This window comes from Panthera onca, chromosome D4 (genome assembly GCF_046562875.1).
Source record: "Panthera onca isolate mPanOnc1 chromosome D4, mPanOnc1 haplotype 2, whole genome shotgun sequence".
NCBI classification, from domain to species: Eukaryota; Metazoa; Chordata; class Mammalia; order Carnivora; family Felidae; genus Panthera; species Panthera onca.
The window spans coordinates 43,752,560-43,773,464 of NC_138351.1; the positions used below are offsets into that span (position 1 = coordinate 43,752,560).

A 20,905-nucleotide genomic window follows, 5' to 3' on the forward strand; every position below is an offset into this window, starting at 1 on the left:
TACCCCAATGTTTATAGCGGCACTCTCAACAATAGCCAAATTATGGAAAGAGCCTAAATGTCCATCAACTGATGAATGGATAAAGAAATTGTGGTTTATATACACAATGGAATACTACGTGGCAATGAGAAAAAATGAAATATGGCCTTTTGTAGCAACATGGATGGAACTGGAGAGTGTGATGCTAAGTGAAATAAGCCATACAGAGAAAGACAGATACCATATGGTTTCACTCTTATGTGGATCCTGAGAAACATAACAGAAACCCATGGGGGAGGGGAAGGAAAAAAAAAAAAAAAAGAGGTTAGAGTGGGAGAGAGGCAAAGCATTAGAGACTGTTAAAAACTGAGAACAAACTGAGGGTTGATGGGGGGTGGGAGGGAGGGCAGGGTGGGAGGGAGGGCAGGGTGGGTGATGGGTATTGAGGAGGGCACCTTTTGGGATGAGCACTGGGTGTTGTATGGAAACCAATTTGACAGTAAATTTCATATATTAAAAAAGAAAAAACAAAAAAATATATATATTAAGTAAAAAAAAAAAAAATTAAAGTAAGGGTACACGCTGCCCTTTTTTCCAAGCAAGACTTTCTGGGGAGCAAGAAGGGCATACAGCTTCCAGAGACATCTAACTCTCTTGAATTCTCTCCATACTCAACCTTCTCAGCCTCTATAGAAAGTTCTCATCATATAGAGTTAGTTGGAGGAAAGGAGCATGGGGAAAAAATAGTAAGCTAGATTATATCTATTATCAAATATAGATATTTAACAGGAGATTCAGCATTTGAATTTAGAATTCAGTAATTCAACACCTTCACTCTCTGGCCTGGTCTGATAATCTCTCACCTGAGATTAATGGCGACTCCATGTTTTGTGAAGCAAATGGAGAAAAATCAATGAGTACTTCAAAGAGTTATTATACCCCTCTAACTTATGTGTAACACTCCGTAAACTAAACAAAACTGAACAAGTCTGACTAATTTACAGAATGGTCGACTTTGTGCATACTTTCATTGCTTTGGTTGCAGTTTTAAAGATTCCTGTACTGTGAAAATTTCCATTATTTGAATTTGCACTATAGAATTAAATTTTACATAGTTGTATCAAGAACAAGCCAATTAAATACTTTGACTAGGGGAAAAACATTTTAATTATGATTTAAAATAAGAGGTACTTTTTCTCAGATAGGATTTAGTTATAAACTCTCCTTGCTGCCTTGTTTTCCCAGTACTGTCTACAAGAGGGAGAGATTATTCATCATTCAAGAATAATTCCTCAGTGGAATGAATGCTGGCAGAAATGATGGGCATTTGATTTTCTTTGAATAAATTCTAAAGGTCATTTCCCTTGCATACATTTCTTATTCTCTGAATAAGTGTTCAAAAGGGGTTTAAAGTCTGATAACAACTTTGGCCTAAAATAGTTATGCACACTAAAAATGATGCATATGACCTCTACCTCATGATACCAAAGAAGGCATAGAGATCTGACCTTTAAACGCCTGGAAGAAGAAATTAACTTAAACAAGTTTCAGGCTGGTTGGGTATAGTGAAAGAGGTAGAAATTTTCATCAAGTTTATCTAGGGTTGTTCAAGTATTTCCTACAGAGAACCTTTGCTTGGATTTTTTTTAATTACCAATATCAAAATATAAGTTTCCTATTTTCCAGGAGTCAGAGAAGAAGGACATCCATTTGCATTTTACCTACTGTTAGGGGCTTTCATCATAGCAAATACCTAGCCCTGACCTACTATAGGGGTTAGGCAGTTTTTAGTAACTGAGGAGTAGTCAGACAGAAACAGACTCGGCCTATTTAGTAACAAACTATTTTCATGTAGGAGTGACAGTCAGTTGACCAGCATTTTCACAACCTGTGTGGAGAAGAAAAAAAATAGGAAGTAGCAATGTTATTCCTTGAAAGTCATGATTTCTGGCTTGAGAACTCATTCATTTATCTAAAAATCACATACTGACTAGCCAGGAGATCCAGAACATGGTCAAGATTCAGAAAGTAATTAAAATGGGAGCCATAAAAGTGGTAATTACTTACAAAGGCCCTTTGGTCTCTCATTATGGCTGTGTTACTCTAACTTTGCATTTGATTCCAAGTGGATTAATTGGCATAGCTATGGCTAACAGATTGTAAGGTAGCCCCGTTCCCACCTCCTGGGTGTTTATGGTCTCATGTAATTCCTTCCCCTTAAGTTTGGGCAAAACCAATGAGTTGCTTCTAACCAACACAATATGACAAAGGTGATAGGATGTCGTTCCTGTAATTATGTTACACAGGACTCTATCTTGCTAGAAGACTTACTTAAGAGGCTTGCTCTCCTTCCTGCTAGCTTTGAAGAGACAAGCTACTGTGAGTCCTACAGATGCAGGAAGTGAATTCTTCTAACAACTTGAAAAGCTCTGAAGTTGAGGCACCTGGGTGGCTCAGTTGATTAAATGTCTGACTCTTGATTTGGGCTCAGGTCATGATTTCATGGTTTGTGGGATGGAGGCCCAATTGTGGGATCGAGCCCCACATTGGGCTCTGCACTGACATTGCAGAGCCTGCTTGGGATTCTCTCTCTGCCCTTCCCCTGCTTGTGCACATTCTCACTCAAAAAAAGCTCAGAAGTGAACCCTTGCCCAAGTGAGCCACCAGATGAGAACCCAGCCCTGGCTAGCACTTTGTAGCCTTACACAGGACCCAGCTAAGCCATGCTCAGACCTGCTGACCCATAGAAACTATGAGATAATAAATATGTGTTGTGTTTAGGCTTTAAGTTGGTGGTGGTTTGCATGCACTATAGCAAACTAACACAACTGCTTTCTTAAACTATAAAAGAGAGGTATCGATACTTGAATCAGGTACTGATAGCTACAAGAAAAGAGACAACTGACAAGTAATGAGACAAAATATATGAGAACATAAATCATACACAATATAAGAACAAAAGATATAATCTCAAAAAAATCACATTGCTGCCTGAACCAATACAGCATAGAAACTAGGAGTCTTATACACTAATATAATCTCTGAAAGCATAATTGAACAAGAAATGACATTCATAGTTACGAATGAGTCCACAAACAGCAATATATCATGTAAGACACATTCTATTAAAGAAGGTAGAGATCTGTGTAATACAAAAATCCAAATACCAAAAAAAAAATCATAATCATTGACATAGCATTGGATGTGTTTGACCATGGATCTTGGAATTATTTGATAATTTGATATTTATCCTAGCATTAATTCTAAGAGATCAAAGTAACAAAATACTCAAAATCAAAAACTTATAAATGCCTTTCTCACAATGTGATACGTCAGAATGCTTATAGAACATGAAATGAGAATTTTAAGTTATAAATAAATACTTGAGCTTAAAAGTCAAGGATCACTTACTTCCACATAGCCTGTGGAGAGCATGGCCTCTGTTTCCAAGCTAGAATTAGTAACAATAAAGAATGCTGATAACGATATTGGGCCATGGGTTGGTTTGTCCCTTGGTGCAAAGAATATGAGAGGGAAGGAGGTTCCTTGGTTTATGGAAGAGGTAGTAAGGGAAAAAATATCTAATACTTATTTAAAAGGCCCAAACTTGATGCACATTTATATAACTATGCTGTAAATCCACTTGAGGTTTATTTTTCATGGTCTTCTCTATGTCTCATGACGTTTAGAGTCAGAAGAGGTGGTACAAGTAAATGTTGGAAATGCCCTGGATCATGCAGAAATTTGAAGCCCTATAATCTGGGTTCAGCTCAAACATACAACGGTCATGCCACCCATCTGGGATTTAGTGTTGCCAGTTGTAAAATGGGGATAATAGTCTCTACATAAAAGTAGATTATGCATCATTAACCCTTTTGACGCACTCTTTGTAGGAAAAAAAATTTTTTTTGCAGTAATTTTGCAAATGGTATTGATTTCAGAAAAGAAAAGAAAAAGAACTTGCCTAAAACATTTATGAAGCCCTTAAGATGAAAAGTTTTGAGAAGAATCTCTTCATGTAATTTGGGCGTGTGTTGTATTTCGGCTTATAAAAGCACTTTTCATTGCAGATGATCATTTGACCTTCTTGGTTATTCTGGGAGGTTGGTATTATCAGCATGTCACGTCAACAGTGCTTCTTACTGCTTGTAGTATGTGCACGTGTGCACATGCACACACACACACATTATTGATTAAAGGACAGAGTTGCGCCGTGTCTCGTAACTGGTGAATGGTGAAACCAGGACTGAGACCAGGCTTTTGACTGAATCCCATTCTAACTCTGAAGTACTTCAGTGGAAGGACATCACTTACTTATGAGCAGAAGTAGTCATCCCCAGAGAGGAGAGGTGCTTCTGAGTCACCACACTGCCTTTTCATCAGCAACTGTGTCATGTTCCCACTTAGGGACTCACATTTGGAGCGATGCTGTACCTCACTCACAGGCTTAACGGACTGCTCTTTGTCCATGCAGAATTCCAGGTAAATAAGGAAGCCCTTGTCATCATCCTCTTTCTACTATTTCTGCTATTACTGGAGTCCGTTCCTCATAGAAGATGGTAAAAACATGGTCTTTATCCTTGCTTCTGGAGCCCTGACGCTAATTAACTCTCATTTAAAATATGGTTACTCTATGAAAAAACCTATTAGATTCTAAACAGAGAACAAAGTTTAAACATGACCTGAACATATGTTCATATTGGGGACTATTCATTTTTAAAATTATATAAATATCTGAAGGGTTTAAGTTTCTAAATATAATAAGTAAAATAATAAGTTTGCACAACAATGTATCTAACACAGCCCCTGTTTTGGACCAAAAAGGAAAAAAAAATGTACATATCTGTGTACATTTATAGAAGCATAGAAGCATAGAGAAACATGAAAGGAGAGATAGTACATGAGAAAAGTTGGAACTTACTGATTTCTTTTTTTATAACTATATTTTTTCACTTGTAACAAGGATCAAATAGTAATTCTGTAATTTAAAATTGTCCAATAAATATAAAATAAGAAATATGGATGAAAGAAAAGGAGAAAGGGAGAAGGGATGGAAAATGAGGAATCATTCTACAGCTGACAAGGACCTCATTTGCTTAGCTCATAGATATAATTTATATTGTTTGTCATTATGAAAGAAATAAGAATATATTGTATGTAATTAGGCAGTGTATTCATCCTGTACTTCAATAAATTTGTCTAAATGCCATTTATACATTTCTGAGGTATCTATATCTTATGTTATTGAAATTGAAGAACATGAGATTCTGATGGATACTGTAGAGTTTGTAAAATGTATGATAAAGCCATTTGATCATTTGTTCTTCCAGCCAGGTGCAGGGGGAGGGGCCCAAGATGAGCACAGTATGATCCCAACAAAAAACTAAAAAGACCTAGGAGAGCTCATAGCTTGTGTACCAGGAATGATCCATAGTTGGCACTCCTATCACCTCTGCCATCCCTCCTCCCCTCTCCCGACCACCTTGTAGAAATATCTAATTGTGTTATTCTTTGTTAGTGAGTCAGAACATCCTTCAGGTTCTTCTCAACGCTAGGCATGAGCAGTCATAAGGGACTGGTTGGAATGGGCATTGCATCTCTAGTAGAATCATACTTCACGAGAACTTAAAGTATGTGGAGTCTTTCCGTTTGGCTTGTCACTTGTGGTTTCACACTGGCTCCTGAAAACATGAAGATGAATTTAACTGTGGATGAGATAGGGGATGAGTAGGTGAACATCAACAGAATGCAACTTTTAGAGAATTTAAAGACTTGTTTTCAAGGCAAAATGTTGCAATAATTAGATCCCTCACATTAGTTGTGTGTTCTTTTTTTGCCAAAGCTATCCTAATAGATTCTGGTGACAAATTGTCAGGGGTATTGTAGAGGAGATTCATGGGTTAACCCTCCTTGGTGTTCTCACTGTATCTTATACATACGCTTTATGGTTTCTTTATGTCATTGTTTCATAATTATTTATCTGTTTATTTGCCTATTACCTGGTGATGATTAGTTCATTGAACACAGCTATGAGCGAGGCAGCCCTGAGTGCTGTTAGCATGTTTTTTTTTCACTTAATATTTGCAATAAGTGTATAAAGCAAAAACGAACTCTCTTTGACAAGTAAGGAAACTGAGGCATAGGAAGGTTAAGTAACTTGCTTAAATCAGTATGTTAGCAACTTTGCTCTCTTTACCACTGCACAGTACAGTTTCCCAAGACAATTAGCAGCTGAGTGATGCTTGGATGAGAATGGTAATAAGTCTGAGTAAGTGGGAAAAGCTGTCTCTTAAGTAAATCATTTCTATTTCCCACCAGCTAATTGGAGACAGGCGTTAAGAGGAAGGAATTAGTTCCACTCCACAGTTGCCAGGCTGAACTGTGTATTGCCTCCAACAGAGGTGGGGGTGAAAAGCACAAAACATTGTTCTAATTGAGATCTTGGAGGAAATTGCTCTTGAAATGGCTGTGAATAGCCATCCTGAAGATTGATTTGATATAATTTCATTAACTCACAAAGCATAATTATTAAGTAAATTTTGCTGTTGTAATTGACAAAGCAGCAAACTTCGCAGTTGATTTAAGCTTGCTCTATAGTAGATGAGGTGATGTCTAGGTAAGATTTTTCTTAAGTTAACTGCCAACCAAATACTAGTCTTTTTATCAAACCAGGCCCTGTAAATCTTTTTCATGTAACTCCAAAGGACAGGTTTGAAACCCCTTTTCCCCCTAATTTAATTTTTAATTTTAAAAAATCAATAAAACAAGTTACAGATATGATATACAGATGTATATTTCTCATTTCCCATGTACACAGTTTCCTATGACTGTACACAGTAAAAGCCTGATATTAACTAATTTCTGTCAGGAAATAACTCTTTAAGCTCTCAGAATTACACATGGCTTCTCTATCGTAGAACTGTTTGACAAGATATGAATTTTCTTAACTTCTCAAGTTTCTTTTTTTTTAATGCAGGCTAGTTTGTGGACTTTTAAACTTTCTGAGAACCACCCTTTGAAAGGTTTTGTACCCTGTCTCTATCAAGTATTATTCGATAAATCATTCTCAACAACTATGTCAAATAAGCATATTAGTCTATGTGTTATATTTAAACAGGCCTATTAGACTGGCTGCATTTTGGCAGTGTGCCCAATTAAAGGTTGTCATAATGAATCTATCTAGAACAGGAATGAGCCCGGTCAGGTTTCAAATAAAATGTCTGTTTTTGTATAAGTAACCTCTGAGGAGACCCAGCACTGCAAATTGCATAACGTGATATAACAGTCACAGAAGCTCAGAAATTCAGGAAAATTAAGTGCAGCATAGTCTTCCAGCTATGTCATAAATTAATCAAAATGGTTTAGTGTCAGGTTTGGCTTTTAAATTCCAGTGAATAAGAAGACAGCTTATTTTCATAAGGATATCATGATGTGTATGTGTATTTTAAGTGAAATGTTATATGAATGGGTTACGCTTGTCCAACCAACTGCTCTTAATCCTTGACCATTTAAATGGAAAATCCATCTAAGCTGACTTTATTCCATGGAAGTCACTTTTCAGTGGGGGAGATTAGGAGCTGTCATTGTGACCGGCACACTCTTGCACTTGATACAGAGGACTGTTATTACGTCTGTCTGAATTTTGTCCTTTATTTTGTTCATTAGAGTGGCTATTTCGACCAGATTTCAAGCTCGGCTTTTATTGATTGTTCCCAAACAGGGAGAGAATTCAACTATTTACAAGATAAGAATTGATTTCTAGCCCTCAGTCTAGAGACAGCTTCCTCCAGATTTGAACTCAGTAAAGAAATCATGAGGGTACTCCTTAAGAAGTGTAATTGTTATTTGAAATTTGACCAAAAGCATTCTTATTTCATATTACTTTTTAAAATACATTTATTTTATTTGGTTTTCCCCAACCCATCTCTCTGGTTTAACAAACTGCTTGTTCTTATCAGTATTTGTAAATGGGAGACTGGGAAGAACAGTTCTGACCATCGACCACGAGATGGCGCTATGTCTTTGCCATTCCAGAGGAGTGGCTTGGGCTCTAACACACCCCTAAGCAAATGAGCCCATGCTTTTTCTTGTTAACCTGCCTGCAGGTGTCAAAATAATCCAGATTTCCACATGAGATCTGGGCTGATGTTACAAATAAGCAGATGAAAATTATCCTCTTATAATAGTTTTTACAGTGGTAAAGGGAACAGGAGAGGACTCCAAAAGAAATATTTAGGTCATATATTTCTACTGGAAGGTGCCAGTTAGGGACTGGGTTCAGTGAGGAATGCTTATGAATAGGCCTTGATATTTTGCCTGGGTGGCTGCCCTCCAGGCACTCATCTGGTCTGACAGGAATCAGTTTGTGTGCTGGCCCCTCCCCCACCATGCACCCTCCGTTCTAGTAGGACCTTCTATTGATATGCCTCAGAACCCCGAAGTTCCTGCTCTCATCAGGCCCTCTCCTCCCCTCCAGGCTGAGGAGGACGGGGCTGCTTTTTGTTGGAAGCCCAGACACCGTGGCTTGAAGACTGGTGTCATCACTGCCAACAGAGAGCACCCAGCCTGCCCACTCTTTCCCTTAATCCTTGGAGATGCAAACCTCAGTAAGGGAGCCTGGCAGGTTCAGCCCACAGCCTGGAGAAAATGGCCTGTTACTTGGGACAGGCCAGGGCCTCTTAGCTGTTCATCACAACCTCGAGGTCCAAAAAAGGTTTTTAAAAACTCCGGCCGTGGCAGGAAGACTTCTTCGTTGAATCTAATTACTAGCTTCAAATGCAACTGCCAGCCCAGAGACCCAGCTTCCATGAATTTCCCGGCCTGCTTATTAAGATGTCACTTAAGACGGCAAATAATTGTGGTAACTGGCATCAATTCTTAGAGGGCTTTGTGAGGATTATTATTCCAGAGACTTGTCTTTCTTGAAATGTTTTATTATGCCCATGTTCTGTCTCCATTTCTTGAGGTTATAATACCACATTCGAAGAGCGGCTTTGAAAGAAGACAGTTATAAAGGGGATTCTTAGGATCTTGCAATGGAATTTTTATTGTTGTTTTAGTCATAATTGCACGACTGACCCCATGTTGAATGCAATTAAGATCTGCTTGTGATGAAGAGCACTGGGTATTACAGTCGTGATGTTTAATGTTGATGGTTTAGTCTTTCCTGAAAGTGGCACATTTTTAGCGGTTCTTTTGTTTTCTCATCTTTATGTCTTTATGTTTAAAATTAATTAAGTCTTTAACTTTTCTAATAGGAATACTTGGACTCTTGGTTGCTGCCCTTTTTCCCCTATCTACTCTTACAATGGTTTGTTCTATTTCATCCTTCTATATTTTATTTTTTTTAATTTTTTAATGTTTATTTTATTTTTGAGAGAGAGAGAACGTGAGCAGAGGAGGGGCAGAAAGAAAGAAAGGCACAGAATCTGAAGCAGGCTCTAGGCTCTGAGCTGTCAGCACAGAGCCCGATGCAGGGCTCGAACTCATGAACTGTGAAATCATGACATGAGCCGAAGTCAGACACCTAACAAACTGAGCCACCCAGGCACTCCTATCCTTCTATATTTTAATAAACCTAGAACGGTGTTTCTAGTACAGCCTGTTTCCTCAGACTTTGTTATTGAAAAGGCCACCACTTAGAGCACATCAAAAAGACTAGATTCTTAAGCAAGTTGTGCTCTGATGTGGGCAAGAACTGTTTATATTTCAGTTTCTTCAAATCCACTCAAATAACATGAAGGTGACTGTGTGAATTATGATTATTAACAGATCAAATGTAATACAACTTGAATATATCATGGGGTCGCCCAGACGTTCATCTCGTCATGCGTGTCTAATGGTGAGGAGAATATAGAACTCATTGATCCTCTTGTGACTTGATTTTTACAATGTTTTTTGGAAAAAAAGACGACTTTGGAAGCTATGGTATTCTTCAATGCTTTTCCATGGTAAATGATAGTGACCTATGGTTCTTGGAGAGGACATTTCTAAATTCCTTTCACTTGTATAATTTATGAACCACTTCAACGTGTAGCACTACATTTTTACCAGACTACGAAAACATTAAGAGGATTGTTTTGAAGAAGAATTGATACAGAAGAAAACAGGAAAACAAACAAAAGCACTCTGTGCATTGTTTTAAAGAAAGGTGGAAAAAGCTTGGCTCCCTTAGAATGTTTATATACCTGTAATCCTAAGAGATTTCATTTATTCAGTGTGTATTTATTAAGCAGCTTTTACCTCAAGCATTGTACTAAACACAAACACTCAGAATAGGTTATTTCTGCTTCTATAATTCCTATTCTAATCTTAGATGTAACATACGCAGGAATGATCTAACCATGGGAATTGAGGATGTAACAAATATTTAGACATGTGCCAAAGAAATTAAGGAAGAAAAAGATCAGCGGCCAGGGAGTCATTGTGTCCGATCTGGACTGACTTTTCCAGGGTTTCTTGTTGAGCAAAATAAATAAAGCTGCTGTTGTTTGGGTTTTATATTTCTCTCAGAGCACATTCCCAACAGACTCAAGCTATTTTCCAGACTATTCAAACCTCAAGGTGAGCATGGTCTTCAGTTGTTGAAAATGGTTTTTAAAAGATCTTGTGAGTTGGGAGATGAAGACAGATAACTAGGAGTTAACAATGACCTCGTCCCAAGTGGGTTGGGATACTGGTGAAGGCTCCCAGAAACAGTGTTATGGGAGACAAAGCAAGGGGACCCAGGGACACAGACTATGCAGGATGGAAGGAATAGTGATGAGCAGTTCCAGTTTCCAGTGGGGTGATATGCCTTTGCCAGTTAAGGAGCTGCTAGGAAAACCTTCTTTGCCTTGGATGAAGGCCCCCCCCCACCCCTGCTCCTACACACCATTCCCATTCTTTTTGCTTCCTATTAGATTTCAGATGGCACTCTAACATCCAAATGTGGATGAGAGAAAGTAGAAGGAAGAAGTTCCAAAAAAAATAGAAGAACCAATAGAAAAATGGAAAGAAAATCAGAGTTACAATTTGCCACATACATCAAATGAAGGAGCAGGCCTGTTTGCATAGCGTTCTTACATAGCAACTGATTGAGACCCCCAGTATGGGATTTGAAAAGCAGCTCTCTCTGTGCCTTAACCTTGGGAGTTTGGTGGGGAGGACTAAATACCCCTCTTCTTTTCCTTCCAACCCCTTAATGTTTCAATCCCTATATTAAAATTGTTTGTACTCACTTAATTTTTATCGTTTTTAGTTTGAGAATGGGGAATATGCTTACTATTTCCATACTTGCCCCTTTACAATACACTGCATTAAAAAATTTTTTAATGTTTATTAATTTTTGAGAGAGAGAGACAGAGGCAGAGAAACAGTGTGGGTGGGGGGGAAGGCAGAGAGAGGGGGAGACACAGAATCTGACCCAGGCTCCAGGCTCTGAGCTGTTAACGCTACGAGATCATTACCTGAGCTGAAGTCAGATGCTTAACCAACTGAGCCACCAAGGCACCCCAATACAATACATTTTTAACAAATGTTCATTTTATTTTGAGAGAGCACAAGTGAGAGGGGGACAGAGGATCTGAAGTGGGTTTTGCGCTGACAGCATTGAGCCTGCTGTGGGGCTTGAACTCACGAACCATGAGATCATGACCTGAGCTGAAGTCGGACATTCAACAGACTGAGCCACCCAGGTGGCCCAACAATACACTGCATTTAATAGTATTCTACAATTAGCTGCCTCTTGTTATGGATAATAACAGCAGCCATAATAATAATAGAGAAGAGCTATTGGATTTGGCTAAGAAAAAGGTGCCAAGGAGTGAGGTGTGTGGAAAGAAATAAGAACTTAGAACCATTCATTTGAACTTAGGAACAGAAATGGTGACCTTAGACTCCTTCGTAGACCAAGGACAAAAGAGAAATAAACCCTGATCCAAAAAAGAAGTGACAGAGAGTCAGATGATTTTTTCAGTAAGAGATTTGGACATATTATAAGCCAGAAGGTATACTAAGGAAGAGATTCAAAATGTTGGCAGGGGAGCAAATGGTTAAAATAGAAGGAGGTGAACAGAATAGAAATTGAGCAAAGCAGCAAGTGTACCTTCCAAGGCACTGTTCTCTCCCTCTGACCCTACGCATCTCATGGCCCCTTCTACTGATCCCGCTACTTGGGCTGGTAACAATGTTGAACCGTTTTGCTTTCCCCCCCCACCCCAAATGGATGGGGCCTGATGAGGGAGTAAGCAGCATTAGCTCATGGGATTAGAGAGTTCTGAAGAGCAGTAGTCTTGCTTTCCCCACCACAGAGGTCACTATCCGCATCCTCTTTCTTCTCCATGTTTTTCCATCAGCCCCGGCAGGGTGCATACCTCATGCCCTGGGTGTCAGGGACTTTGCAAAATTAACGTTGCTATTGGCCCCAGCACTTGAGCCAAAATGGCAAAGAAAAACTAGGGCTTCTTTTATCCTGCTTCTTTACTCTTCCTTCCTCAACCTCCCATTCCATGCTGTCCACACAGACTTGCCTTATCCCCAAGTTTTCCAGTTTGTATTCTGTTTACTTCCTGCCAAGTCTGCATTTTCTAGGATCCTCTTAGTGAGGGAATCGTCTGATTAAAGTTCTTGACTCTAACAGGTGGGTGACACATGAGCTTAATCTTCTCAGGAGTTACTGGCTTCACCAAAAAATGACATTGCTACCTCTTCATAATGTCTACGTTAAGAATGCGTGGAATGCTAGTAACCAGTTCGTCCTTTTAAAATAATAGTACCTATAAATTGTGAGGATTAAATTAAATAATACAAACATTTTGCTGCCTGGCGTATAGGCAGGCACCGTGTAACAAAAATTAGCTGTTATTACTTCTTTTATGTTGTTTATTTTTGGAGTGAGGGGGTTTTAGCCACTTTTATCCATCAAGGAATAAAATAATATAGTCTGCATACTTGAGTTCACCAGTTCTTCACCACTGGAGTGGGTCTGTCCTCCAGTAGTCTGTGTCGGTTTCTTCCTGTGGGACAGACAGCGTTCAAATGTCAAGTAGTGAGGTCTCTAGTGCTATCTAGCCTTGCCTTTGGTGGAAGGGATCAAGACTGCCTCTGGGAGGGCCTTCTACCTGCCAGGCTGCATGATGCGAGGTGTGTTTACTCCTGATTTCATTCATCTTCCTGCCAACCTAAAACACAGGTCACCACAGCCTCATTTTAGAGGTAAGGAACCAGGGTCACAGGGCTAAGTGACGCACTAGTAAGTAACAGGATTGGGAACAAACACACCTTGTCTGATTCCACGTCTCGCACTACTTCTGAGGACATGGTTGGAAGTTGAAAACATGGTTCTGAAGAAGTAATGATGTATCACACAGAGACATTTCTCCCAGTGGTGTTTACTTCGGCTTTATAGTTTCAAAACAGCTAGTACTGATTGTCTTTGTTTGATAGCTAAATCCATCACTGTAAAACAGTTTATGTACTGGCAAATGCCATGAACCGTAAGTCTTATTGGTAATGGGCATAAAGACATTAGCTTCACACTTGAAAACTTGTTTATCTCAATGTGCTTTTAAGCTCTATTTTCTTTGCTATAATGGAAGTCGTAGGTTCATTTGGTAAGATGTTTAACAAGTTGTTAGTTCGAAGTCCATCTAGGGTGATTTTCTCCACATATTTCTCTTTTCATTCTTGGAAACTATGTTAGCTTATTCACATCGTCCCACAAAAAGTTAAAACCATGGTTTTGAGCTTTAGAAGGAAAAAAAAACCCATTTCTATATCACTTCCCATTTTCTATTTAGGACCATTCAAATACATTTGTATATTATAGGACATTAAACATAACATGCCCTCGGTCAGAGTTTTGTAACAAAACTGGAAACTCAGGGACTTTTGCCATTTACCTGCAGTGTAGTTCGTTCGGTTACACTTTGTGTCAAGTGAGAGAGCTCCAGATTTGCCTCCTCCTTCCAAATACCTGCTCCCAAGCCAACTGCTCCAAGATAAATTCATTTGTCTGAGAAATACATGAGCTATTCATTTAAGTAACTTAAGCAATAACATAAGGTTATTTGTATTTTGAGGTGTGTGCATGTGCACATGTGTGCTTTATTATTTCTCTCATTATAAAAAAATGAATTCCTGAAGTTAGATTTCTGGGAAACTAAGCTCAGAGATACTAATGAAATAGATGTATTCAGGCTCAATTGTAGAAACTCAGCCATTGAAGCCAACCAGAGTAGATGGGCCACCTTGCAGATTCCCTGGTAAAATTTTAGGGAAAACAACCCAGTAGGGCAGGGATGCGGAATTCTGAAATATGGAAAAATATTTGCACGAGTGATTTAGAGACACTTTTGCTAAAAACTTACTATAAAACATAAGTGAATGTTTAGCTTCAGTTTCTTCAACGGTCAACATCTCTCTAATTTCTCCCTTTAAAAAGTCTGCAGGTATCATTGAAATATTGGTTGGTATTCATATATTATAATAAATGTTAATTTTATTATAATAAATGTTAACTTTATTCTACCTTGAGAACTAATATCCCAAACCCCTAAAAGTTACACCAAAGGAAACAAGCTATTTGTTGGTCTGTAGTATCACTTGACTTAGGGGTAGCAAAGATGGGTTATTGTACACATCACTTGACTTTGAATGGTATACTATAGTAATTGTTTACTCAGGTTATGTATTGTACTTCTCATGCTTTCACTCTTCAGGGAAACAATGCAACAAAATAATAGAGTACTGCTTCAGGGCACGGTTTCCAAATGAGTTATGTTGAAGTTAAAAATGAATCGGTTCTATGTATATAAAAATAATCACATATCTCTTTTTCCTCTTCTTCATGTGATCCTAGCAACAGAAACAGAAGGTAAATAAAATAGAAGAGTTAATTAAGAAGGAGCAGTCACATGTCCTCCTTTAATGTACACTTTTTATTTTCCAGAAATAAACATGGTGGCCCACAGAAGTATATAATTTGCATGAGTTAGAAAAAAAATTATGCTGTCTGATGCTGGACTTCTAGTCCTCACCTCTGCTGATCTTTTGCAACACTGAGAAACTTGTTCAAACTCTGAATTATTTAATCTGGAAAAAATCCTCACTGCATCCCTCTGAAAATTCACCTATGTTGCTTGGTGTTCTTTAACTTGTCAGTGGTTTTTTGGGGTTTTTTTTTGTTTTTGTTTTTGTTTTGTTTTTTTTTTTTGACTGAAAGCATAGACAGTTTATCAAATGGTGTTTTGGAGTTTGAGAAAAGAAATTGATTTCCCACAGAGAGTAAAGTTGGGTCCAGAAATGAATTCAGCACATTGGCCTTTTAAAGGAAATGCTTGGCTGTATCCATTTGGGAATCTCCTTGAGCAATAAATTTGATGATTTAGGCATGTACCTTCCAGTGTGTCTACTGTGTTGGATGATGTTGAGTTATCTCTGATTAAGGGGAGCATGCTTCGTTATGCTAAGTTGCTTTCATCATTATTCATTTTTTAGCTGCTTTCATGTATTCTCCTGATATTCTCACATTAATAATAGGAGTCAACTTGGATTTTGCCAAATATTTTTGGAAGCTTCCTAAGAACATTCCTCTTTCACTTTTTCTCTGCCCCTTCTTTCCCTACTAAAGACTGTACAATATTACGTCCTTAGAAGGAAAAATGGACTCAAAACCTTTCATCTTGTTTTATCGAGGTAAGAGCAGACATGTAAGGGGCTAGCCCTATATGTATCTAAAAACTAATTAAGTCATAGGAAGAATGCCATTTTACTCTGCTCTAGTTTTGTTCTTATAGTGTAATATGTAAGAGCATGGGGCTTGGATCTGGGAGACATCAATATGAATCCTGACTCTGCCACTTGTTGCCCTTAGGTCTTTGGATATGTTATCAAATGTACTGACTCTACTTTCTCCATCTGTGAAATAGGAATAATAATACCCATATCATTGTTTGCTTTAAGAATTCATTGTGGAAAATATAGATGGAGCAATCAATATTACCTGACACGTATTAATTTATGAAAGTGGATTTGCCTTCTTTTAAAATTTCATACATTAAATTGATACACTTTTTAAATAGACTATTTTATAAGAAAATCATTCAGTACGACTTACCATGACCATCTTACTCAGGATTCTGATTGTAATTGTTGTGTAATTTGCAGTGATTGTCGTGATAAATGAAATAAGTAGGTTATAAATAAATAGATGAAATCCATTCACTTTCCAGACAAACTTGACGCTATGGAGGAAGAATGTTAGTGTTGATTCAGATAGAACTGGCTTAAGGTTTTGCTTCAAGATATTAAACCTGTGTGACCAAGAGAAATTTAATTAGTTTCCTTGGTTTCTTTAATGTAAGAGAACAAAAAAGATAAAGCTATATAAAACTCATCTGTTTTGAAGGCAATATATGTTAAATACTTAAACTAGTGTTTGAGACTTCATATAGAACTCAGTTAATGTCAGTGTTCTTTCAATACATCTGCTCAGTCTTCAATGGAGCCTGTATACAATCCTACAAATGATGATCCCTGAAATATTTTAATTATCTTTCAAGTTGGTCCCTTCATTGGACTTCATCTATTGCTTCATAAGCCCATACACCCACTGGAATGTTATTCTATCTCCTATCTCCATTCCCAATCTGAAGAGATTTTCTCATTTTTTGACTGCCGGTGATTTGTAAGACTTTGTGAGACTCCTAAGCCTCCTTACTTATCATCATATCATACATCATATCAGATGGGCCCATATGAACATCTAAAGATTGATTTGCCAGAAGTCTTCTATTGCTCAGCATGATGTGTTTGGGTTCATCCAGAAATTTATAAAGAAGGAGAATCTGTTGGCTATGATAATGCAAATGGTGTCCAAAGTCTGCAATCTGACTGCCCTGATGATAATTCTAGCAGAAGACTTGAGGGGCATCATCTGTTCAGACTTGTTTGTTTGCTCTAGAGTAAGCTTTTAGGAACATCCTCTGCTCATTTTTATCCACTATATAATGTAGCACTGGGGTAACGAATGTGATTGGGTTGATACTACAATTGGGCATTACAATAGACAAAATGCCATAAGCATAATTATACTGAAGTCATTGCATAAGGTTCCCATGGATGAAGGAAAATAGAACCAAATCCACAGTGGAGCCACCAACATGAGCTGTGGACATGCCTTGAATCTTGTCACAGGGCTCTCTTCCAAAAAGAGATCAAGCTCAGCCTCATTTTGTTATTGAGATTGACAGAATTATTGCCTCGGGTGGCATATAAACCCTGATTTTACTCTTTTAAAACAATTAAAAAGTCATCAAAAGACTTTAAGCATCAGTTGTAAGGATACATACTTATAGTGCTCCTAGAAATACAATTTACCAGTTTAATTGATCTAATAAAGGTAAAAATGAAAACACACAGTAATTTCTTAGGATATGATTTTATAGTTCTCAGAATTTGTATTTGTAAAAAAAACTTATCTTTTATCATTATGCTTTTAAATAAATGCAATAATAGATTTATGTTCTCTCATTCTGTTTTGAATTAGCCTCAAAAAAAGATCTTCCAGTGTCACTTATATTTCATCTCTGTTAGATGTTTTACAGTTACTGGGTTTGATTCTTTTATAAATTATTATTAAAGTTATTATAATACTATTGACTATATTCCTTATGCTGTACATTACAGCCCCATGACTTAATTTATTTTGTAATTGGAGGTTTGTACCTCTTAATTCTGTAGTTCGCCTGCCCCACTGCCAACCCCCCTGGTAACCAATGGTTTGTTTCTTACATCTGTGAGTCTGTGTCTGTTTTGCTTATTTGTTTTTTGATTTTTGTTTTTTTGTTTTTTAGATTCCACATATAAGTGAAATCATATGGTATTTGTCTTTCTCTGACTTATTTCACTTAGCATAATAATCTCCAGGTCCATTCATGTTGTCATAAATGGCAAGGAAGGTTTCACTCTTTTTTTATGGCTGAGTAATGTTCCATTGGGTATATATATCCCACATCTTTATCAGTTCATCCATTGATGGACACTTAGTTTGCCTCCATATGTTGACTATTATCAGTAGTGCTTCAATGAACATAGGTATGCATATATGTCTTTGAAGTGGTGTTTTTGTTTCTGATAAATACTCAGAAGTAGAATTGTTGGATTGTATAGTAGTTCTGTTTTTAATTTTTTTTTTTTGTAATTGGCTGCACCAATTTAAATTCCCACCAAAAATGCAAAGTATAAGAAAGTGATCCTTGTAGCAAAAGTCTTTTGCATGTAGGTGTCCCATTTTCCAGCACCATTTATAAAAAAGATTGTCCTTTTCCCTGTTGTATATTCTTGCTTCCTTTGTCATAGATTGATTCTATCTATATCTATATCTACATCTACATCTATATCTATATCTATATCTATATCTATATCTATATCTATATCTGGATCTCTCTCTGTATATATGAATCTATTTCTTGGATCTCTATCTGTACCATTGATTTATGTGTCTGTTCTTGTGCCAATACTATACGGTTTTAGTACTATACATTGTAGAATAGTTTGAAATCAGGAAGTGTGATGCCTCCAACTTTGTTCTTCTTTCTCATGATTGCTTTGGCTCTTCAAGGTCTTTTGTAGTTCCATACAAATTTTAGAACTCTTTATTCTACTTGTGTGAAAAATGTCATGGGTGTTTTGATGGTGATTGCATTGAGTCTGCAGATTGCTTTGGGTAATATGGACAATATTCAACAATATTAATTCTTCCAATTCATGAGTACAGCATATCTTTCCATTTATTTGTATTTCCATTTATTTATTTATTTATTTATTTATTTATTTACTGTAAGTTTTTAGAGCACAGGTCTTTCACCTCGTTGGTTAAAGTTAGGGGCTTAATTCTTATGTTATCCTTGAGAGATCTGAGACACGGAAGGGTCAGGAAACAGGGTTAAGCTCCCACAGAGAAAAACAGATTGAGATCTGTCCATCAAGATCTCTCTGGCTCCAAAGCCTGTGCTCTCCCGATACCCCATGCTCTTCTGTGCTGTGAATTCGTTCACATTTTCTGGAGCAAGTAAATACTAGCATTCTCTTCTGAAATTGTAAGTCTCATGAGATTTAGTGTCAGGAGGCTTCTCTTCATAAAAGCCAAGTTCTCAAATTTTTACATGGAAACATCCCAGCATTAGGTTCGTGATATCTCATTGCTCACTAAGGATCACCTTTCACTGCAGAAGCCAAAAGTTGGAACCTCTGGCCAGGAAGGTGTCTGTAAGAGGCTGATATACGTTTTGTCCTTGACCCCTGTCTTCTTTGATTTGCCAGGTATACTATTCGATTTACTTTCTCAGAGCTGTACAGGTGATTGACGTACGGCCAATTTTGTGGGGTGTCCTGGAGTGTCTTTCTGGCTGAATCCTGTATTGCCCTCTTTTTTCCTATCTCAATTTCCTTTCCTCCTTTCCCAAGCTGCTTTCCTTTATGAAGCTCTTTGTTTTCTTTCGATTTCATCAAGTTCAAATATTATATTTTCTAATTATTGTATGTTGTTCTTTTCATCTCCATGCTCCTGAAACAATGTGTAGACTTCTAGTCCTGCATTCACCAGATGGTGTCACAACTGTTTACCAGTGCCTCCTTTTAACCTGCTTTATGCATTCTCATATCCCCAGCTTATAGACACTAAAATTATATTTGTCTGCTCTTTGTTAAGAATATGAATTCCTTGAAAAAAGAAGCCATGTTTACTTATTTTGTGCCCTAACTTTTCCTTAGCTGGTGCTTGACTATCTTAGATAGTAATTTGGAGTTGATCCCCAAAGTATCTAGAAATCTCTTGAGCTGGATGGAATTGAAATTAATCCTGGAGGAAGCAGAAGGAAGGGAAAGGAAGAAGGTGAGAGAAGGAGAGAGGAAGAAGGAAAGGAGAAGAGAAAAGGAATAAAAGATTTCAAGAATATTGTCATAATAACAATAGTATCAATTATTGAGTTCTTGTTAGGTTATTGGTCCCATAGTGCACTTTAGAATACAATAGCTCATTCAGTTCTCTCAATCACCATGTGAGATAAGTACTATTTTACAGGTGTAAAAACTAAGCCTTGAGTTCAGTAACTGACCTAAAATTACCCAGCTAGTGGCCAAACTGGGATTAGATAGTTCACTACCACTCTATTCAAGAATAACTAGTATGGGGCTCCTGGGTGGCTCAGTGGATTAAGTGTCTGACTCTTGATTTTGGCTCAGGCCGTGATCTCACAGTCATGAGATTGAGTCCTGTATGTGCGTGGAGCCTGCTTAAAATTCTCTCTCTGCCTGTCCCCCACTCCTTTCTCTCTCTCTCTCTCTCTCAAAAAAAAAAAAAAAAAAAAAGTAACTAGTGTATGCCTAAATATGCAACACAATGTGGCCCTACATTATCTTCATATTGCAGGGTTCTCCCACAGCAGAGGCTAAGTAGTTAAACTTCTTTTTTTTTTTTTTTTTTTTTTTAAGAAGTTGAACTTGTTAATGCTGATGAGAAGTTGCATTCATAGCCTGGTGCTAGTCCTTTTAGCATGTCCTGATAACATGTGTTTCACAGGCTAACTTTTTATCTGGCTTCAAATCTGTGTGCTCTTTTCTGATGTTCATCCTTTTTGAAAATTTCTGTTCAGTCCATATATTTGTATAAGGAGTTTCAGGTCATTCTGAAACAATACAGAGTATGAAACTCTGTATTTGGTTTTGTTTTAGGGTAATATGAGATAGGACAAATAAATATTGCATGATTTTGCCCCAGGAGGAAGAACTGTATGATGTCACGGGCATAGGTTTTGGAATCAGACAGCACCTGTGAACCAGCTGAATGCTGGTTTTGCAACTTACTGTGTGTCTTTGGATAAATCAACGCGTTGGTGCCTCATTTATTAACTTTGTAAGGAGTATCAAAACTAAAAACACTTAGCAC

The 20,905-nt window shown here is 37.6% G+C and overlaps 1 protein-coding gene across 5 annotated transcripts in view; it reads left to right on the top strand.

The window, feature by feature from the left end:
- Positions 1 to 20,905, top strand: part of ADAMTSL1 (ADAMTS like 1) — an 881,240-nt gene that overhangs the window by 264,199 nt on the left and 596,136 nt on the right. The gene's annotated exons all lie outside the window — the stretch shown is intronic.